General features: G+C 47.7%; 1 long non-coding RNA gene across 1 annotated transcript; it reads left to right on the top strand.

Moving 5' to 3' along the window:
- Positions 1-2,595: 2,595 nt before the first annotated feature.
- LOC139436859 (uncharacterized) lies at positions 2,596-21,961 on the top strand. Its single transcript, XR_011646299.1, has 3 exons — positions 2,596-5,828; positions 8,860-10,336; positions 21,425-21,961. It is a non-coding gene; the product is annotated as an uncharacterized lncRNA (long non-coding RNA).
- The last annotated feature ends 1,375 nt before the right edge of the window (positions 21,962-23,336 follow it).

Here is a 23,336-nt window from a genome sequence, read left to right as displayed (position 1 = left end):
CAGCCTCTGTGCAGTGAGGGAGTTCTCTGCTCTGCCTTGAGCCTCCATTTACTTAGCAGCAAAATGGCATAATAAATGTCTCCCTCACCTACCCATTCTGAGGATGAAAGGAGATCTTGTGGGTGAGACACATGACCCAGCATGAAGTTTCTTAGCTATGATTCATTAAAAATGAGAAAGATGAATTCACATAACATTAAACGAACCATTTTAAAACGACATTTAGTAAATTCATAATGCCATGCAGCCATCACCTCTATCTAGTACCAAAAGAGTTTCATCACTGCAGGCCCATTAAACACTCACTCCCCATTTTCCCTTCCCCCAGCCCCTGGCAAGCATCAATCTGCTTTCTGTTTCTTTAGCTTTACCTGTTTTGGATATTTCATATAAATGGAATTTTACAATATGTGACCCAGATGTCTGGCTTATTTCATCTAGTATAATGTTTCAAACTTCATCTGCCTTGGGAAAAAAACTCCATTCCTTTTTATGGCTGAATACTATTCCATCATATGTATGTACCCCATTTTGCTTTTATCAGTTGATGGAGAATTGGGTTGTTTCCACCTTTTGGCTATTGTGAATAATGCTGCTATGTACACTGGTGTACAAGTACTTATTTGAGTACCTGTTATCTGTTTTTTTTAATTTTTAATTTTAGTGCATCATTCATACATGAACACACATAAACAGTAAGTGTATAGTAAAGACTGTGAACTTACAAAATAAACATTCATAACATCACACAGGAATCTCATACATCACCCCTCCACCAACTCTTTGCATTGTTGTGAAACATCTGTTACAATGAGTACCTGTTTTTAATTCTTTCGGGTATACCCTTAAGAGTGGAATTGCAGGGTCATGTGGTGATTCTTCTGTGTTTAATTTTCTGAGCACCTGCCAGGCTGTCTCACCCAGGAGCTGCACCTCTAGCAGCATATGGAATGGGTTCTGACTTCTCCGTCCGCACGCCAGCACTTGTTTTCCTTTGTGTGCGTGTGTGTTATAGTCATTCTCGTAGGTATGAAGTGGTATAGTTACATTTAAGCAGTGGCAGGCAGGGAGATGGTTTTAGGGGGCCTGGCTGGGGTGCTGTCAGCTGCAAACAGGGCTGTTCATCCTTAGCTGTGGTCCCCAGTCTCCCCACAGAGATGCTGGAAGGCAGGCGAGGCCCACCCCTCCCCAGGCCTCCCTCACCCCGTCGGGGCTGGGAATTCCTAGGGCAGCAAAGCACCCCACGGCTCCCTTCCTTCATTCGCCAGTGGGAGAGATGGCAGACTTTTCAGGCATTTCCACGAGGGAGAGGAGGCTTGTCTCCTTTCTGTCTTGCATTTCCTTGTTGCTGTCCCTAAGAGGCGGGAGGGGGGGGGGTGCAGGGCCCAGCTGGAGCTGCCTTGGCGGGATGCTCCTGGGTCTCTCAGCTGCTCTGAGGTTCTGCTGGGGGAATGAAGAGATGAGCTGGGGAAGGCGGGCCTCACCGCCCGTCCCTCAGCGCGGGCCTGCCTCCCAGCCCCTGTCGGCTCCCTCCTCAGCCTCCCTCCAGCGCACCACGGTGGGGGCTCCACCTTTCGGTGGTCTTCCCTGTTTTCTGGGTCCCTCTGCCTAAGAATCCAGCCTTCCCCACCTGCACAAGGCTGGTGTGAGCCCGAGCCCAGCCCCGGGCCCCATCTGAGAAAGGAGGCCCTATTATCCACCAGCCCCTGCACTGGGCCGAGACTGGTTTGGGATGAGTGCCCCCCCCCCCCCCCCCCCGCCCTTCCCCTGCCCCCGGCCACTGCTGCCACACCCTGTGACCTGGCAGACAAGGTCTAATTAGGGAGGCTCAGCCGGGCCTGCCTCGCCTGCCTGGACTCCTGGGTGAGGCCGACTGGGACACGTGAGGAGAGCTGTGCCCTTCTAGCCAGTGGGAAGATCTCTGGAACCTTGAAACTGCGTCCCTCTCTGCTGAGGCCCCGCTTAGCTCCCCTTCTTCAGTCCGTGCTCGGGCCCCTCAGCCTCAGGAGCAGAGCTCAGCGCCCTCCTCCAACTCAGCTCCTCCTTCACTCGCTTTACTTTGTCCCCAGCTCCCTCCTGACCCGCCCAGGGCTCCTGCACCTCTGACACCCATTCCTGTGGGAATTAGATGAGGTGACGGAGGTGGGGCCCCGGGTGGGGGGAGGATCGAGGCCGGCACAACTTGTTTTCAGATGCCAGGGACAGACTCTCCCCTGCCTTCTCCAGGCTCCCAGTTTCAGACATGGATCCCGGAGACGCTTGCTGCTTTTCTGCTCCTCTCCTCTAGGCAGTTGGATCTGTTAGAAGGAGATTATCAGCCCTGTTTGCCGAGGTGCTGCACATGCCCAGCCTTCCAGTAGACTCAGGTTCCCTCTTTCAAAGCAGCAACACCCTGTGCCCTGCCCATCCCCCATTCATTTTTACACTTTTGCTCATCACAATAGTACCTTCTAGAAACAGAGAAGTAAAAACTACAGAAAATGAAAGAGGAAAAAAATACTTGTAATTCTACCACCCTGAGTTAGCTATTTTTATATAACAATCGCAGTAACAAGAATCCCCTTTTGTTGAGCATTTATTTTGTGTCCAATACAGGGCTTAGCATTTTTCTTGGATACTTTAAAAAATTGATTTTGTATAATTTATTAAAACTAAACATATATAAAATATTAACAGATTTAGAGTGGTCATTTAAAAATCTGATATGCAATTAAAATACAGAATGTTAAGACGGCAAAATTATACCAAGCAAGGTTTGCAAAGGTTTACATCATTTATCTTTACTTGGATACTTTTATTTCATTTTTTCAACAGCCCGGTGAAGTAGGTAGCTTTCTCCATTTTACAGAAAATGAAACTAAGCAGAGTGAGGTTATCTAACTTGCCCCAGGTCACACAACTAGTAAGATTCAAGCCCGCTGGTCCCTCTGCGGAGCACACCCCTCCTCACCACTACCAGGCAAGTAAATCTCTCTACCTTAAGAATTTTAGTGGACTTTACTGTAGCTATTGTTTTGTAATCTGTTTTTTTTCTCCTCCATTTAATAGCTCATTAACATTTTCCCCATGTCACTGGCTAATCTTCTGCACTATTATTTTAAATGGCTGCTTAGTAGCTCATCATGTACACGTTCCAAGGTTTAGTGAACTAATCCCCTATTGTTGCGCATGGAGGTTGTTTCTAAACTTTTTGTTATTATAAACAGCACTGGGATGAACAGATGAACAGACCTGTGCTAATTTCTTTTTGCCCACATTCCCTGCAATTTCCTTGGGGGTAAATTCCCAAAAGGAGGAGCTGGGAGGGAGGAGGCATATCTCTTGTTTTCAAATGTCTGCAACATCTTTGGATCAATTACATGTAATTTGTGAATACATGTTATGCCATTGACAGCAGGAAGGCTGACACCTTTCTTAACTTGTTGGGCTTTGCACAACCTAAAATTATAGGAGTTGTAAACAAGCCGCCTAATAATACCGGATTATCAGCGGCTATTGTCAGGTCATGTAGAGATGGTAATTTATTAATCAGATTTTGAAAACATGTCCAAGTACACCTGGGTTGAATAGAGAGTGGGAGGGGTTCCTGGCAAAGGAGATGGGGTGTGGCCTTTGGAAGCAGTGGGGATTTGTCTGGGTGCCATGTGTCTCGGGGCAGGGCCATCTGGTTGGGGACTATACAGAGCTGGGCCCTCCCACAGCCCCTCTGGCCTGGGAAAGAGCTGGAGGAGCTGCCCCAGGAGAGCTCAGGGAGGAGATCTGGGGCAGCAGAGGGGAGGCTGTGCAGGCATGAGGAGGCAACAAGTCATGCCCTGCTCCTCCAAGGCCGTGGGTGCCATTTCAACATGGTTATTACCGTGCTTGGGCTGCCAAGAAACACCAGCTGGTGGTGGTGAAATACCCCAGAAGAATTTACTCAGGGAAGTTATTCGCCAGCTAATGAGTCTCTCATTCCACAAGTCTTGTGAGGAGGGAGAATGTTCTCTGCATGTGAAGGAGGCCCAGCCACTTGCCCCCCGGGCACCCCTCACTGATCTGGTCACATTCTTGGGCCATCACTTGTCTGACCACATTGCAAGGCCTCCTGCTCCCAGCAGCCTGCAGAGGCTGCGGGGTGGAGAGTCAATCAGCTCACTCACCATCCTAACCCAGGTACAACCAGTTTGGCTTTTAAATCTGGTTGCTCAGTACGATGTATGGCCCAGTTTTCCGGGCAGGAATGGCCAGCAGAGTCAAGGCGGCCGTCCCTGCTCACGAAGGGCTTCCCTTCAAGAGGGGTAATGAACTCTGACTGGAGGAGCCTTTTTCGATGAAGGTCAGCCTGATGGGTGACACCCTATGCGAGGTCTGGACAAGTAGACACTTGGTGGGTGTGATGGTTAGGCTAATGTGTCAACTCAGCCAGGTAATTGTGCCCAGTTGTTTGGTCAAGCAAGCACTGGGCTAATTGTAATACAAGGACATTTATGGACTTTAGTTACCAGTGACTTTACTGCATAGATAGCTGATTACATCTACATCAATCAGGGAGATTGCCCTCAGCAATGAGTGACGCTTTAACCAATCAGTTGAACATGCTTTAACCAATCAGTTGAACATCTTAAAAGGGGAAGCGATTTCAGCATTCAGAGAGAATTTCCCAGCTCGTCTTTGGACAGCCAATGTCTTCCAGAAACTCATCAGGGACCTTCACTGGACTTTCTTTGGAGCCCCTGGTTTTGCAGCCTGCCTGCGGAACCTGGCCTTGTGACCCCCACAGTCAGGTGAGAGGCTCTCATAAAATCGCACACTAGATGCAGATATCTCCTGCTGATTCTGTTTCCCTAGAAACGGTGGGATGGTGTGCTGGGGTCCAGGAGGGAAGTCGCCTTAAACAATTCACAACTGTCTGAGGGCACCGGGCTTCTGGATCTTTCTTGACCACCACACTATTCTTCCCTCTCCCCCTTAATTACCCCCATCACAGGTGAACACATCGTCGGTTTTCAAGAGTCAACAGGACATCTTTTCTCTAGGAGTCATGGAGAGAGCACTTACTGTGCTGTGTTGTGTCCTTCATTCTCCCAATAGCTCTGTGAGGTAGACACTTATCTCCACTGTTCCACAGAGGGGTAAACTCAGGCTTAGAGAGTTTAATCCCTTTCTCCAAGTCACCCAACCAGATAAAGTTTCTAAATGGCCAAGTTGCAGTTCAAACCCAAATTTGCGTGACCCCCAGAGGCCAGCCTCTTCACAGCAACCCACTCCTGCTTCTCTCTGAAGTTTTCCTCACTCGTATCTCCCAGCAAACAATCGTGTCCTCCCGAAACCCTGACCATCATTCCAGTGCCTCTGCCTCTGTGGTGTATTTAGCCTTTTTTTCAGGCCTGACTCTCTGCTCCCCTGAACTGGAAGCTCATCGAGGGCAGGGACTGAATGTGACTCAGATCCATCACCCAGCATCTGTCTAGGGGTCTGGCATGCAGTCAGAGCTTAATAAATGTTTTGAGAAAAGAACAAATCTTAAGACTGGAAGAACTCAGCTGCAGATTCGGATAACGTAGGCTTCCTCCCCTGCAGACTTATCCTGGAACCTCAAGAAAATACAGTAAGTCCAAGAGATAGAAACTTTCAGAAGGAAGTGACTTAACAAAGGGCTTTCTGATGTCTCTCTCTTTTTCTTTTTTTAAAATTTGGTGTATCTTGTTTTCCGATGTGTTTTTTAAAACCTTTTTCAACAGCTATATCTTTCCTTCTTGATAGTCCTCCTTTCGATTTCCATGGCACTAGGGAGCATGAATGTGTTTCACATTTGAGGCCTTTTTTGATCTTCACCCCTATCCTCAGAGGTAAGTAAAATGAAGTCAGGGGAGGAAAAGCTGATATAGCTCAGTGGTTGAGCACCTTCCCATGTACAAGGTCCTGGGTTGAATCCTGGGTACTTCTTAAGAAAAAACAAAGCAAAACATCAGTGGAGGACTTGAGGCTACCTGGTCCTTCCGCTTGGGTGCTTTCTCCTGGATGCTAGCAGGTGACGATCAGTGGCTACCCGGGGAGAATGGCAGACTCCAAGGGCAACTGTCCCTTCTTCTGTGGGGCTGGAACCTTTCCTTCCCATGGGGCATCCTTTCTCCCACTCTGGCTGAGCCCAAGTTTGGAAAAGCAGCTGTGGGCTTGAGGGCTTTGGTGGTCCCAGGAGCTCCTCTTGGACAGCACTGCTCCTGAGGTTTGGGAACAGCTCATGTCTACATGGCACTGACCTGCGTGGAGCCTGGGTCTCAACTTTAGACTCTGAAATTCTGTCACACCCAAGTAAACTGTGGGGTCATTAGAATTGCTCTCCCCACCCCAGCCCTTCCCACAATACCTGGTTCTCACAACCTTGAGAGGCTGGGGAGACCCTCGCACAAGCTCGAGGGGTTGAGCCGTGAGAGGTTATCTGGGTCCTGGTGAGGAGAAGGGGCAAGAACCAAAGGACTGTTGGAGGCAAATTTCCTTGACCTTGGGAATTTAGACTTGGGCTTCCCTCACCCCCAACCTGTGAGAGTTGGAGAATGAAAAATGAAGATGGTGAGTCTAACAGGGAAGGAAAAATGTGTTACTTAAAACATTTAGTGTAGGGGTTCTTAACCAGGGGACCCCCAAGGGGTCCTTGAAAAGATTTCAGGGGTCCATGGGCTTGAACCGAAAAAAATCAACTTATTATCTTTACTTTCTCTGACCTCTAACTGAAATCTAGCATTTCCTTCACTTATGAATGTATGCAATAAATCACAATAGTGTTCGTTTCATATTACATTACAGTTGTTGCATATCTCGAGAAATCGCTTATGCTACTCCATACTTTGAAATTACTGTAGTTGTTAGACATGATGCTAGTTGAGTGTCGTAAAACTATCTGCCGCTACATTCGGAGAAGGGGTCCGAGGTTCTCACCTGACTGGCAAAGGGGTCCATGGAACAAAAAAGGTTAAGAACCGCTGCTTTAGTGGCTTCCAAGGAAGTTGGTTCTTGTTAATCAGGTCCCTAGAAAAGCGAGCAGGCTGAGGGTTCCCTGAGGTCTCCATCCTGGCTTTCTGCATGAAAAAAAATTCCACCTGGTCCCTTCAACTCCAGTACAGTTCACTAGAATAATTTAAAAAGGGAAAAGAACGGATGCTAACCCCCTTGGTGAGCCTTCCGTGCAGGTGTGATGGCTCTGATGGGGGCAAGGGTCATGACAAAAGTCCCCTCCGCTGGCCTCCTCCCCCTCCGGGAGCACAGTCAGGAGAAGCTGGTCCGTGACAGGACGCTGCCGAGGTCTCCAGCCTGGCGTCCTTTCCAAGGACATGCCCAGTGTCCAACATGGCTCCCTTGTCAGCTCAGGGCAGAGCAGAGTGGGGGGAGGCATCAGAGGGCCCCTCCCCAGCCTGGCTGCCAGGGTCTCCAGCAGGGCTTTGTCATGCAGCGCCAGTCCTCCTAGGACTCAACAGTCCGTGCTGATGCCAAGGAAGGCAGGAAGCAAACTGGGTCAGCTGCTGCTTCCCAGCTAAATGCTTGCTTGCTTATGGCCAGGAGCTCTAGGAAAGGTTTTTTTTTTTTAGTTCAGATATAATTTACATCCCATAAAATGTATCCTTTTAAAGTGTGCAGGTCAATAGTTTTCAGTGTATTCACAAGACTGCATAACTGTCGTCACTAACCGAGTTCTATCACCACCACAATAAGAAATTTCATCAGCCCAAAAGGAAATCCTATATCCACTTAGCAGTCACTCCCCATTTCCCCCTCGCCTCTGTCCCTATCTACCACTAATCTACTTTCTGTCTCTATGGATTTGCCTATTCACACAGCATGTGGCCTTTTGTGTCTGGCTTCTTTTGCTTGGCATAATTTTTGAGGTTCACCCATGTGGTAGTATGTATCAGTAAGTCATTCCTTTTTATCACTGAGGATTCTACTGTTAGACCCCGTTTTGTTTATCCTTTCCTCAATTGATAGACATTTGAATCGTTTCCATTTCTAGGCTATTATGGATCACGCTGTGATTAGCATTTGTGTACCAGTGTTTATGTGAACATATGTTTTCACTTCTCTTAGGGGTGGAATTCCTGGGTCATATGGTAACTCTAGGCTTAACTTTTTGAGGGACTGCCAAGCTGTTTCCAAAGGAGTCCCATCTTTTATCCTATCTTTTATATTCCCACACCAATGTATGTGGGTTCTAATTTGCCCACTTCCTTGCCAACACTTGTTTTTGTATATCTTTTTGATTATAGCCCTCCTGGGGTGGGGGGGAAGCAAAGTGGAGGTTGGAGATATACACATGGTGCATGTGTGTAATTTGTGTGACCTGAGTGCAGGTTGAGGGGGAGCAATTGGGATGCTGGGCCCAGGTAATACCCTTGGAAGGTCTGGGAAGGTGTCGTCTGCAAAGAAAGAAAATTGCTTGAAAGCAGCCTGTGTGATTCACTGCTGGGCTGTGCCTCAGCACCTGGCGGGAAGTGGGTACATGGTTGGCACCCAAAGCTCTTGGTTGAATCCATGATTGACTGGCTGAATGAATGAATGTCCACATCACTGGGGCCTGGGGAGCGTGGAGAGACCAGGAGCGTGGCTTGTCTATTCCAGGAGAGAGCTCTCCTCAGTGTCATGTTCTCACTCTCCTTTTGGGTAGTGGGAAATTCAGCTGTCCTCTTTCTTGTAAACTAGGGAGAGAGGCCGAGGAAGAAGGAGGGGTAGGAAGGGGCCAGCACTTGTGCTGTAAAATCAGCTGGTTGTGAAACACAGCTAATACAACCTGAGGATGATTGCTCCATAACTGCATTAATGGCCTCTAGGCACATGACTCCCCAAATCTGCTTTCCATCGGGACTTTCTCTTCTCTGTTGTCTTCTGCAGCTCTCCCTCTGCGACCCCTGCTGTGTTTGTTTCCTTCTGCAGCAAGGGAGAGGATAGCTGGCTGGCGCCTGAGACATCTTGCTGTCCTGAGGTAGTGGACTGCTCCTGTATGGCTATGTGGATGCAGGAAGAGGGGTGGAGCCAGCAGCCCGTGGGCTCTGTGACTCCTTAGAAGCTCTGAACTGGGGAGGGGAAGTATGCTTAAAAAGCCACTCTGTGGATAACTGCACAGAACATTGAGAATAATAATAATAATAAAAGTTCCAATTACTGAGTGATTTTCATGTGCCAGACTGCCTAGAGTGCTTTGCATTCATATAATCTGGCAGCTGCTGTGGGCTGCTTCCCCAGCAGCTATCTTCTTCCTTCTTCTTGTTAGTAGAGTCCTATAGGATGAAGTCTGATTGGCTAAGCCAATCATAGTCACTTCATTCTCTTTTCCCACAGGCTTGCCTTCCCAGCATCCCTTGCAGCTAGGGATGGTCATGTGATCCAGTTCTGGCCAATAAGGTGTGCTGGGTATTCTGCAAAAGGAGAGAGATGTGGGAATGGAAGTCCTTCAGCCTTGAGGATTCCATACTTGGAGCTGATGTAGTCATCTTGCACCCTTAAGGGGAAAGCCAAGTGGATGAGAGAACTCATGTTCAGAGAAGATGCGATGCTTGCCCAAACTCACAGCTAGAATCAATGATTGAGTCAGAAATGGAACTCAGATTTGTCTGTCTCCAAAGTCCTTGTTATCGTCATTGTTCTAACCCTCTTTCCACTCTAGCCCCAGAGCAGGAAAGAATGTCAGACTAGATCAGAGGTTTTGACAAAAAGAAAACATCTGTCCTGCCCTTCCTAACCCCATTCCCCAAAAAGCCTCCTGGGCTGATTTGTTTCCTTCCCTCTTGGTACCAGAGTCTTTGGGCCCTTCCACAGAGCAGGGTCGCATCTGTCTGGTGGGAAGGGATATTTTCAAGGAACGAATTCTGGGTTCAGAATAAAAAGGCCTGGGTTTGTTTCCCAGCTCTGCCTTTATTAGCTGTGTGATCTTGGCTGGATCCCTCTCAACCTCAATTCCTCATTTGTAAAATGCACAAGAAGTCACTGGGACAGAAAACCTACATCAAGCTATCTTGAGCCATAAAGAGAATTAACCGGTTTTTATTTACTGAAAAACCCAAGGGGTAGATGTGGCTTCAGTCTTAGAGGTTGAGGTGTTAGTAGAAGAGAAAACAAGCCTCTGCCTTTCCAAGTCCCACAGACCAGGTCGCTGACTTTTTCTCCTTCCTCCACTGCACTTCCCCTTTCGCCAGCCCTGTAGAAAGAACAAGCCTGCATCCTGGTGGCTCCGGCAAAAGTTCTACAAAACGGAATGTCGTTGCTCTGATTGGCCTGGCTTTGTTGCCTAACCTCCCGGGAAGCTGGAGGGGGGTCAGTTCCCCCAGAACCTTCTCCTGAAAGTGGGGATGCGGTGGTTCCCCTGGAAAAGGTGAGTTCTAAATCCAGAAGGAGGGGAATAGATGCTGGGCAGGAAAAACTCAGAAGAAGCCCCTCCCCAACCTCAGGGAGCAGTTGAGGGGGCAGTGGTGAGAAGTTGAGATAGATGCCCCATGCAGTCTGATGCTGGCAGGCCCCTGTTCCATGCTAACGGGCATCACCTCAGAACTTGGCAGCACCTTCCCTGATGTCCTTGGCTTATCCCTGCACACTGGTGGCCACCTTTCGGGGGAAACAGGCCATCTCCACTCTGCAGACCCTATCCATCACCCAGCCTTTGTCCCTGCATCCAATACGACAATTACCGTGTGGCTGGAGATGAAACTCTCTAATCCTATTACTCATTCATCAACCAGCGGATGAGAACAGGAGCTGGATCGAACAGTGCCAAAGAAGCCGGGAGAAGCCTTCTCCACCGCTGTGAAACTAGGCTTAGCTCAGGCACAATAGGTGTGTAATTTAAGGTTTTGTTGAGCTGAAATCCAATCACATACTTGACTGGTGGATCACAGAGACTCGCAGGCTAAAAGAATGAGATAATTCCACCTCACACAAACACTGGGATTTGGCTTTGACTTAATGACAAATGTGTGACCAACCTTACACTGCTTCATTCTCTCTCTCTTATTTTTGTTTTAATGTCTTTCTACCTCCTTCCCCGCTCTCCTCTCTCTTGTGCCCTCCTTGGTACCCAGGGACTCACTAAAATCCTAGAGCTACAAGACAAAAGCAGATAAGTAGGGCACAGCTTTCTGAATGATCCTCATCAGGTAAGATACACTCACACTTCTGCTGGCCCCTGTTTACAGCCACATTACAGTTTACTGTCATAGCTCATTTTGTGTCTGTCCTCATTGGGAGGGCAGGGGCTGCATCTGCCTTGATCCCCAGAGCTGAGCACAAGTGCCCAACACATAGTAGGTGCCCAGCAAATGTTTGTTGATTGAGTACATGGAGGCAAGGGAACAAATCTAGGGTGTGGGTTTGTTCGAGCTCTTTGTGGCTGAAAATGAGCGAAGGAAGCAGGCAGGAGGATACCCTGGTGCACTCAACAAAGTCTTCCTTTGTGAGTGTTGCTCCAAGTAGCATGGGGAAGGGTAGTAAGAAGAAATAGAGCATATTGTTTTTGACCTCTGTAAAGTGATACTGCAGCTGATAGCATAACTTGAGATGGCACTGTACATGAATTCACCATTTATTTATTCAACAAACCTTTGTTGGATGGCTACTACATGGTGGGCCCTCTGCTAGGTGTGGGGTGGTGCAGTGCTAAAAAGGCATTAGGCAGGGAAGCAGATGTGGCTCAACTGATAGAGCACCCACCTACCATATAGGAGGTCCAGGGTTCAAACCCAGGGTCTACTGTCCAGTATGGTGAGCTGGCCCACATGCAGTGCTGCCATACGCAAGGAGTACCATGCCACGCAGGGGTCTCTTCCTTGTAGGGGAGCCCCATGCGCAAGGCGTGTGCCCCACAAGGAGAGCTGCCCCATGTGAAAAAAGTGCAGCCTGTCCAGGAGTGGCACTGCACACACAGAGAGGTGACACAGCAAGATGATGCAACGAAAAAAAGAGACACAGATTCCCAGTGCCACTGAGAATGCAATGCAAGCAGACACAGAAGAACCCACAGTGAATGGACACAAGAGAGCAGACAATAGTGGGGGGCAAGGGAGGGGAGAGATAAATAAAAATAAATCTTTGAAAAAAAACAATACTAAAAAAAAAGGCATTAAGCACATGAGCAACAAATATGAGTGTAATTAGGAATAATGGAGGGTGCTCTTTTGGAAGTGAAAAGGGTACAGTTGTAGAGAATTAAATGGGAAGGGGTGGGGGGCTTCAGGGAAGGCCTCTCTGAGAAGGGGGCATTTGAGCTGAGACCTGAAGTATGAGTAGAAGCCATTTATTCCAAGATCTGGGGAGAAGAGCTTTGGCGTGCTCAAGAAGTCCTAGGCTAGGCCCCAGATGAGAGACTGCAGGGTGAGCTCAAAGGCCTGGGTTCAAGTCCCAGCCTGCCATTTGGGAGTGCTATGCCTCAGGGCAAGTCATTCACCCTTTACAGTCTACAATTCTTTCTTCACCTGCTCTGCTAACTTCACATGGTTTCCATGAGGTCCCAATATGATCAGCCAGTTTTGTAAAGTGACAAGCAGGCCGCGATTGCAAGGAAGACGGTGAGATTCATGTTGCTTCATCTGATGGATGTGAGTATGTAGGGTGTGTTGTCTCTGGAAATGGAAGTAGGCTGGGACCAAGACCGTGGAACCCATTTCCATTAAATGGTCTTTCTTAGAGCTTCCTCATAGGTTTGCCCTTGTCTGGCACTTCCCAGATAAGTGTTTTCTATTGGTGGAGTGAAGACCTGAAGTTTAAAATGAGAATCCTGGGGCAGTGATCTGGAGAAGTAATTTGAGATGAACTTGACCATTACTACTCCTGCTCTGGCCTACTGAGGGTGACCTTGTAGCTGAAATTGATTGAGTTTTCACCAAGGGCCAGATACTGTGCCAAGTGCTTTATTTATATGATCTCATTTTGTCTTTACCAAAACCCTATAATAAAGACAAGGAAACTAAGGCTCTGAGCGGTTAAATGACTTGCTCCAGGTTGCATAATAAGACAGTAGCAGAGCTTCTACTACTATTGTGATTTTCAAGTACTATTAATGCTGACTTCCATTTATTAAATGCTTACTATGTGCCATTATTATGCAACTATTGAGAAGTCAGCTATTATTCTCATGGATGTTCCTTAGTAGGTATTGTCTCTTTTCTTTTGAGTTGCTTTTAAGATCTTCTCTTTGTCTTTGGTGTTCTTTCAGTAAGATGTCTAATATGCGGATTTTAAAAAAATTGTTCTGCTTGAGATTCCTGAATTTGAGAATTGATGATGCTCATCAGTTGTAGAAAATTCTCTACCATTTTTACTTGACTATCCCCTCCCTCTAATACCTTAGTCTCTCCTTCTGGAATCCAGATTAGATGTATGTTAGGGCTTTTCATTTGATCCTGCATGTTTTTTAACCTCTCTTCCAAACTTTCTACTTCTTTTTCTCTTTGTGCTGCAGTCTGAATAATTCCTTCAGCTCTCTTGTCTAGCTCTTTAATACTTCCTCAGCTGTGTCTAATTTATTTATCTCATCCATTTCTTCTTTTAAATTGAAGTATGACTTACATAGAGAGAAGTGCAGAAATCATAGGTTTACAACATAATGAATATTCACAAAGTAACTGCGCTTACATAACCACAACCCAGGTGAACAAATAGAATGTGACTTTCACCCTAGAATCTCCCCTTGTGCTCCTGCCAATCACAGTTCACCTTTTCTCTACAGAAACCACTCTTCTGATTTCTAACACCGCAGGTTTGCCTGTTTTTGAAACTTGCCCCACTGAAACAACACAACATGTACTCCTTTGGGTTTGACCTCTTTTACTCAATAGTATGTCTTTAAGATTTAACTGTGTTATGTGTATCATCTATTTCTAAAGCTTTAATTTAGCTCTTAAAATGTACTCAACATACTTGGTTTTCTATTCTGTTTTGTTTAATTCAAACATCTGCAGATATTACAGATCTTATTCTCATGGTGGTTTGTTTCCTTGTGATTTTGGAATTTTTGTTTGTAAACTCATGTCCTCTGGCAATTTATCTATAGGAGTTTTTTGGTCATGGGTTATTCTACTGAAATTTTGCATTTGCTTCTGCCAAGCTCCTTGGCTAAGTACAACATGGGGACCACTTTAAACTACATATTTAACTTAGGTTGTTTTTTTTTGTTGTTATGTTTGTTTTTGGCCATGTTGGTATGGTAGATGGGTTCTGTGACTCAAAACCTAAGTTGCAGCTGGTTTGTGACTATGAATTCATAGGGGAGATTTTTTTCCTCTTTTCTTTTTACTCAGAGCCAAGGCCAAAACTGGCAAAAAAGAAAAAAAGAAAGAAAGAAAAGAAAGAAACAAAACGGAATCTCATGGACTCCTTCTGCAGGATTTTTTCTTTGTTTTTTTTTTTTTGAGGGATACAGCTTTATTGAGATATGGATTACTGATTCGTTTTGTTTTTTCCCTAATTCACTCACTCAAGGTGTCATCTTTCTAACTTTATATAGGAACCCCCAATCTACACATCCACCCTTTAAAACAAAATTGAACTTTTGTTTTAAAGGGTCTCCTTACACTTGGGAGACCCTTTTAAAACAAAGGCTTAATTCCTCCAGGTGTTAGCAGCTGCTCTCCCGGCAAACACTAGTTCATGCTTACTTACTCTCTGCTTTTGAGCTTTCTCTTTGTTTCTGGCCCCCAAGGATTTCACTTACTTTTCCTGCCAGCTCACCCATGCCTTAAAAAAAGAACAAAGAAGTCTTCTTTAAAACATATTTTATCCAACATTTTTTTTTTTCTGTGTATGTGTGTTATGTAGCAGGAAACTTTCTCCCAAAAGTTTAGTCTTCCATATATACTGGATCAGGTAGATGAGCTCCTTATACAAAGGATTTCATTTAATCCTGGAAACAGTCCCCTGATATCAGGTTATCCCCATTTTGCAGATGAGAAAACAGCCTCAGTGAGGATAAACCACCTGTGTAATGTCACCCAGCTTGGGAGAGCGAGGATGTGAATCCAGATCTGTGTGATTCTAGTCCTCTAGTCCCATAGTGGAAACTGATACACTTGATGAAGTTGGTGTCCAGCTTGACTGAGGGTTCACTCCAGGACTCTGGGCTGGTAAAGCAATCACATTATTAGAGGAACTGGTCAGTTGCCAAGGGTGATGCCTGCAGTGCCAAGAGACTGCTAACCTGTGATTCGGCATCCAGGCTGGCCATGGAATTAGACCAGGGGTTCTTAACCAGGGGCCCATGTAAACGCCAACAAGTCTGTGGAAAGATTTCAGGGGGTCTATGAGCTTGAATTGAAAATTTGAAAAAAACATTATTCTTGTGGAGATGTGTTGGTGCAGGTGAGATATATTTATTAAATAATACACAGTATAGTGTGGATGTAGTATGGTTTTTATTTTCACGTAGCGTGTTTTGAGTGCAGTGTATAACTGCCTCCAAAAAGGTTGGTAAGGATGGCGGAGATGGTTTCATGACACTGTGGGAAAACTCGAATTTCTAAATGTTTGCTGAAAACATTTGAACAGATGTTGAACCGTGTTAGGTTATCAGGTATTGAAATTATGGGAAAGTTGTAAAACATCATTTTGAATAATCCTAAAATGTAATTTAAAGACATGCCAATTGTTGAGTGTCATAAAACTATCTGCTGCAACTTAGAGGGGGTCTATGGTTTTTACCTGACTGGCAAAGGGGTCTATGGAACAAAAAAGTTTAAGAACCCCTAAATTAGACAGTCTTGCTGGCTTCTGTGGGAGGTAGGGATGGCCACATTGTAATGTGGCATTTGCTGAGATGAGCATCTTCAGATATTACAGATGTGCCAGTTCAAGGGAAGAAACCTTGTCTGATAGAACATTTCAGGCCTTTAGGCTATTTCAAAGGGAGACTCTTAAGTTTAGTACCCTAACTAGACCTCTGGAATCACTCACAGATGGTTCCCGTGCTGGGATCTCTCTCCTCTGAGTAGCTTGGATCTGCGCTCTTTACTCTTCTAGCTCCCTTCCCAACCTAGTTTGATCCTGAGGGGCCCCGGGTGCAGCCTCCCATAGCCTTCTTCTGGCCTGGGACCTGGACTCCTGGGCTCCAGGCCTGGGAATGCAGGGGTAGCAGCAGTATGTCGGGTGCCTCCATCCCTTCTGCATCTGGCCAGGCTGCTGCAAGGAGTGGACCAGGCTCTTAGTTTTCTTTTCCTCCAAGGTGAGCTTACTTCCATTATTAGTTAGAAAAGAGGTTCAAACTGGGAAGCATAGAAATTAACCCTTTTTGAGCATTTGTGTGCCAAGCACTTGTTTCAAATGCAGACTCCTTTTTTAAAAAGAATATATTTTAATTTATTTTTAAAAGATACATAGATCACACAAAATGTTACTTTAAAAAATACAGTTGGGCAAGCGGCTGTGGCTCAATCAATTGGGCTCCCGTCTACCATATGGGAGGCCCTGGGTTTGCAGTCCTGGGCTCCTTGTGAAGGCTGGCTGGCCACGCCCACGGAGAGCCGATGGCCCTCGCCCGCAGAGAGCTGGCACAGCAAGATGACACAACAAAGGGAGACAAGCAGATCCAGAAGAAGGCGCAGCGAATGGACACAGAGAGCAGACAGCAAGCAAGTGGCAAGGAGGGGGAGGAGTAAATAAAAAATAAAACAAAAATAAATCTTTAAATAAATACATATATATAGGGGGTCCCCATATGTCCCACTTTCCACCCCCCCCCTCACTTTCCCCACATCAACAACTTCTTTTATTAGTGTGGTACGTTCATTGATGAATACATTTTAGAGCATGGCTACTTTTTTTGAATGCCATTAGAATTCTTTTTATTTTTTGCTGTACTTGCAATTGGCAGATAAGCTTGGTGGGTGAGAGGACAGGCTCTAGAGTGAAACATGACGGGGCTCTCACCCCAGCTTTACTTCTTCCTACCTGTGTGCTTTGACACATGTGCCTTTGAGTCCCTCTGAGTCTCAGTCTCCCCACCTTCAAAACGGGGATAGTAATAACAGGTGCCTGTCTACGCTGTTAGGGCCCCAGCTGTGTTCCACTGGTCCCCCTGGGAGATCAGCACGGCCAGCTCCCATGCTGGCCAGCGACTTTACATCTCCCTGCTTGACAGTGTTCTCATGACCTGTGAGCCGGGCAGTCCAGATGGCTATAGCCCCGAGAAAGACTCGCATCCAGGCAGGCCTGGTGGGGAGTGGGTGTGGCTCAGTGGTTGAGCACCTGCTTCCCATGTACAAGGTCCTGGGTTCAATCCCTGGTGCCTTCTAAAAAAACAAAAATCCTCTCATAAACCAATGAGGCCTGGGTGTTGGTGGCTAAACTCACCGGCTCCTTTGCCCTCAGCAGGACTGTTCTGAGGTGTCTGCTACACAGTCTGGCCAAGGGCTCACGACAAGAATGAGCCCCAGTTTGCCCCACAGTAACTTGTTCATTAACCCACCCTTTGTAGGCTTTCCTCCCTTCCTTGCCTCAGTTCCCCTCCCCTTCCCGGGGCTGCCTGAGGTTACCTGCCAAAGAAACACGTGCCCAGATTCTCATATCAGGGCCTGCTTTGTTGGTGGGGTGGGGGGTAGGGTGGGGGGTGGGAGCCTCCCAAACCAGGATGGAGGTGGAACGAGATGACGTTGAAGAGTGCCCGGCACACCTGTGCCCCCCGTACCCGCTCCTGTTAGGTTTGCTTCCCAGGGCACAGCACCTTGGAGCAGCTCCAGGCTCTGTTCTGAGATGCAATTTTGTTGCTCGGTGATAACAGCACCCTGGGCTTACTGGGGCAAAGGAGGTGGTACTGGAAGCACACTGCTCATTGTTTCTATTAATAAATAGCAAAATCCTCTGGGTAAGACTTAATCCCATTGTGCCTGCTGTGACGACACTGCCAGCGAGGGGCACCTCGTTCTTGACCCACAGATCTTGCTCTGTCACATGGGAAGGGCTTTTATCCCCCCCCCTCCACACACACACACATACATGCACATACACACTCTAAAACACTAGCACCTGCAGCTGGCGTGTTGCTGCTCACGGGCTTTCGCAAGCGTGAGTGGGTGGGAGGCCCTTTGCTCTCCATCAACGCAGATATCAAATTTGGGCAGTGGCTCTAGGGTGTGCCCCTGAAATGGGGTGTTCCCAGCTCAGTGAGCTGTTGTCTGGACTTCTGGCCACTTGGTCCTTGACTGGGCAGCAGGAGCTTGTTCCCCTTGGCTGGAGCTTGGTACAAGGTGGCTTTATCCTGGTCTGTGATCTGTGATTGGTCATTAGTTACTCTTCTTCACACTCTGCCCCCAGGCTAAGGTGGGAGAACACAACACAACAACCTTGAGAAATGGATAGTCTTCCTACCCCCATTTTGCAGATGAGACTGAGGCTTAGAGGGGAAAGTGACTTGCCCCAATGCACCCAGTTGATTAAGTGGCAAGCCATGATTTGGAGCCAGAAAATGAAAGGAATCGCAGGGGTGGATATTGCAGGCTAAGCCTGGGACTGCCTGGTGGAAATGCCCCTCTCCAGTTCCCTTGGTGAGACAGCTGGGGTCTCAGGAGCTTGACTTTCAGGGCAGTGGCTGGGTGGGCTTCTCAGGCATGAGCCAGGCCAGGAAGCCAACACAGGGGGGCGTCATGCCCCCTTGCTGAGCCGCTATTTCCTTCAAAGCTGGGAAAGGGGAAAGGAAAGGTAGCCCCCCGGGGGCCTTCAAGAGCGCAGGAATCTCTCTCCAGCTGTGCGGGGTTGGACCTAAAGCCTGGGATTTACTGTACTCCAGCCCGCTGAGGAGAGGAGGTTAGAGGAAAGGAGCATTCCAGATCTAAAGGACTTTGAGGCCACCACTGCCTCACCCAAGCAGGACTCATGGGGTGGGTCTGGGGAATCAGACAATCACCTGTGACTGCATCCCACTGGAACCCCGGCTTTGTCTGCCTTGCCTGGGACTAGCCTTGGAAATGGAGTCTTCAAAGTGACTGAAGAGGCAGCCAACTTGGTCCAGTGGTTAGGGCGTCCGTCTACCACACGGGAGGTCCGCGGTTCAAACCCTGGGCCTCCTTGACCCGTGTGGAGCTGGCCCATGCGCAGTGCTGATGCGCTCAAGGAGTGCCATGCCACAAAGCCCCACGCTCAAGGAGTGCGCCCCATAAGGAGAGCTGCCCAGCACGAAAGAAAGTGCAGCCTGCCCAGGGATGGCGCCTCACACACGGAGAGCTGACACAACAAGATGATGCAACAAAAAGAAACACAGATTCCCGTGCCGCTGACAACAACAGAGGCGGACAAAGAAGACGACTCAGCAAATAGACACAGAGAACAGACCATCGGGGTGGGGAGAAGGGGAGAGAAATAAATACATACATAAATCTTTAAAAAAAACCAACAGAACAAAACAAAAAAAACAAAGTGACTGAAGAGAACGTTGAGGCTCTTCTGTAATAAGATAGATGTGTCAGTTGTGCTGTGCTTTCTTGTTATTTCATTGCCTGTGCAACATCATCATCTTCATCATCCTTATCATCACAAAGCTAACATTTACCAAGCACCTACTATGTGTGAGATGCTCCTCTAGTGCTTAGCTTATGGCATCCCATCACACGCTCAGAACCTCCCCGAGAAGACAGATCTGAGACTTGGGAGCCGTACAGCACCTGCCGTGTGATTTAGAAAAAAGTGACCCCTTCCTTGGCAGAGATGGCCCCACCACATTACTGTCTCCCCACGCTGAAAGGGGCCGGGTTTCAGCCCTCACCGGCCCCTTGGGTGGACACCTTCGTCCAGCCCATAAACTGCACAACTGGAGTGACCACAATTTCCATTTTACAGATAAAGAAACTGAGACTTAGCAGGTACTGGCTGGAGGTCATACAGCCAGTAAGTGGCAGTCAGGATTCAAACCTAGACTGAGCCCAAAGCCACCATGATGCCCTAGGACACCACAGTTCCCACCCAGACCTGGGCGCGCCCCTTCCCCAGTGCTCACACGTGGGTGTGTGCAGGTGGGGGCATGGGAGGGGGCTCTATCCATAAAGATGCCTTTCTTTAAAAGCTTGTACTCACCAGGCTTGGGTAAAAGAAGACCATTTGCTACAATTTTAAAGTCAGCAATGGAGGGGGAAAAACACTTGTAAATATTATTAGCTGCTCCTCAACTTTGTCGAATTCAGCTGATATTTTGTGTTGACTTTCCCAGCTATCAGCTTAACTATATAAATCCAGTTGATGCGTCTTTATTCAGATAAAACTCTAATGCTGCAAGTGCAGCAAATTAGATGCAAATGCTCCTTTTTTATTTTGAGTGTACTTAAAGCTGTCTTTCCGATGCAAATTTTATAGGAAATCTCAACCAGCTAGGATGGACGCCTTAGCTGTCAGCAGGCAAGTGCTTTCATTTTGGTCTCAGGCTTGAGAGCTGCCTGCTTTTTTTCTTTTTGCCCCTGCAGACTGAGATAATTAAAACTACAGAGAAATAGTTTTAAATATACATGATACACCAGTTCCTTAAATTATGGGATAATGCATAAATTCGTCCATTACCATATTTGATAGCAGTCTCACTGACTGGCGTGGGGGTGGAGTGGGGGGCTGTAGCAGGACTTGACTTTCTCCGATGACTTGCCTCCCCTGTCACCAATCTCACAGCTCCTATCACTTCACTTGGAGTCCTAGGGAGCCCTGGTAATGAGTCAAAAAGAGGTTGCAAACACACTCATTAAAAACGGATAGCTCTGTTGTTGTTTTCCTTAAAGAAATAAAAATGTTAATGGTAACTTTTTTCCCTCCCCACCCCCCCTTTCCCCAGCAGTTCTCTGTCTCTTTGGAATACATATCCATTTTGGCTTTGATTTGTTGAGCTCCCGGAATGAGTTTATCCAAACAATGTGAATTTACTCAGATCTCTCTCAAATCCCACATCTCTTGTGGTTGATAAAGCTGACTTTAGCTAAGAAGGGCTGGATCAGTGCGATTTGAAATTCACATTGAAAATGATATGGGCTTTGTTGGAAATAATCAGCCCAGTCAAACGCTGTCAAGAAGAAACAGTGTAGTGGTGCAGGAGGATACTTAGGGAGGCCATTCTAGCCCCATGCCCATCCTCACCCCCACCCCCTTTCTCTTTCTAGCATCACCGTAGAGAAATAAGGAGAAGGTGAGTGGAACTTTGCTCAGATGTACACTTAAGCTTTGCAGATGATGGGGATGATGATTCTAATGAGCTTCGTGCATCCGCTTTATGCTTTATGACTAGGAAATGACAGCTGTCCCTGGAAGGGTGATGGCCAGTGCCCTTCCCTCGTGGGGATTTGGAATGGCAGCAATCTTGACCCACCAGGGTGCTTCAGACTGATTGAATCCTACTCTCTCCTCTCCCCCATTCCTTTCTGAGCACCTAACATACGCCTGGTACTGGGGTAAACACTCTCATTTCCTTCTCAAAAACCTATGAAACAGCACAATTATTATCTCCATTTTACAGATGTGGACACTGAAGCTAAACTTTGGTTCCAAACCTGCCCAAGGCTACTTCCAGATTTGACCCCGGGCCTTTGTGGTGAGCCCTGGAGGACGCCCACTTCCTGAGCTGGAGGGCAAGTGGGTCCTGGAGATCCTCGACATCCTCCTTCCCTTCAGCTGCCAGCCTCAAAGCAACACCTTCAGGAAGAAACTGGTTGGGGACAGTGGTTAGGGCGTCCGCCTACCACATGGGAGGTTCACGGTTCAAACCCCGGGCCTCCTTGACCCATGTGGAGCTGGCCCATGCGCAGTGCTGATGTGCGCAAGGACTGCTGTGCCACGCAGGGGTGTCCCTGCGTAGGGGAGCCCCACGCACAAGGAGTGCACCCTGTAAAAAGAGCCGCCCAGCGCGAAAGAAAGTGCAGCCTGCCCAGGAATGGTGCCGCACACATGGAGAAGTGACACAACAAGATGACACAACAAAAAGAAACACAGATTCCTGTGCCGCGGACAAAGAAAAAGACACAGCAAATAGACACAGAGAACAGACAACGGGTGGGTGGGGGGAAGGAAGGAGAAATAAATAAATATTTAAAAAAAAAAAAAAAAAAAAAAAGAAACTGGTTGGGGACATTATTCCTGAGAAGCGCTGAAGGGAGGTGTTTTTCTGGAACTTAATGTACTACGCGGTGAAACAAGGAGGGGGAGGGGGCGGGGGTGTGAGGGCCGAGACTGGCCTTCTGGGGACAGAGTGAACCAGGTTTTTTTTCACTCACTGCGTGTGATCTGTGTAGACCAGTGTGTCAGCCTGGCTGCTCTTGAAGTTTTGGGCTGGGGAGCTCTTGGTTGAAAGTGTGTGTGCGCTGTAGGATGTTTAGGTAGCATTCCTGGCCTCTTCCACTAGATACCAGTAGCACCTCCCCTCAGCTGTGACTATCAAACATGTCTCCCCACATTGCCCAATGTCCCCTGGGGGCCAGAATCACCCCGGTGAAGGGCCACTGGTGTAGCCGACCCCTCAGAGCTTGGATTCCTCATTTTCCTTAAAAGGCATGTTCCCTTTGTCTCAGAAGACCCTGCTTTCACACGCCCTCCTAAGCAGCGAAGCAACCTTCCTTGGAAATCCGTGGATCAGAGGAGCTTTGCCACTGAAACCTTAATTCTAATTACAGTAATTACTCCCCCTCGTCTTCACCATAAGGGCAGTCGGATAAGGGGCGCGGCTTCTCCTCACTGCCTTAATCTAGACAATTCCAGTTCTGCGTTGATGAATGGCTTTTTCCCAGCGCTTCTGCCCTGCCTGCAGGGGGTAGGGGGGTGAGGGGGATGGAGCGCACGGGCTGAGCTGGACTGGGGGTTGCGGGGGTGGGGTGGGGGTGGGAATTAATTCGTCCAAGCCCCACGTCCCTAGGATGCCTCGCAGGCCGGGGCAGCCCCTCTGCAGCAATTGGCTTCCCGCTCACCCTGGCGGCTGCTGCTGAGCCCAGAGCTGACCTCGCCTCCCCTTTGCTCCGGGCTTGGGGAGGGAGTGCCGACGCCCCCCTTCCACCCCCAGCCTGGGCCGCCCCTCCTGACCCCGTGGCTTGGTGTTTCCTAACCAACGCAGCTAATAGTCACTGATCACCCAAGGGCAGTTTCAATTCCACTTATTCTTAAAAAAAAAACAAAACCCAAAACAGAACTTCAAAAGCCGCTTCCTGCAAGCAGAGCGGAAGCCAAGTCCAGCTATCATCTGCACCAGCGGGATCGATATTTCAGCGCCATCCCTGAGCTGGGTTTTCGAGGAACTTTTATTATTATTGCAGTTAAGCTGTTCTAAAGTGGAGCATCATTTATAAAACAAACGGATCCCTTCCAAATAGGTTATTTTCCCGGTTAATGACCGCTCGTCTGCCCTGGGGTCTGTCTGCGCTGTGATTCCAGATGGGAGCAGG

Source organism: Dasypus novemcinctus, chromosome 18 (genome assembly GCF_030445035.2).
Source record: "Dasypus novemcinctus isolate mDasNov1 chromosome 18, mDasNov1.1.hap2, whole genome shotgun sequence".
Classification (NCBI taxonomy): Eukaryota; Metazoa; Chordata; class Mammalia; order Cingulata; family Dasypodidae; genus Dasypus; species Dasypus novemcinctus.
Note: the sequence above shows the minus strand (reverse complement) of the source record. Positions and strands in the feature narration are given on the sequence as shown.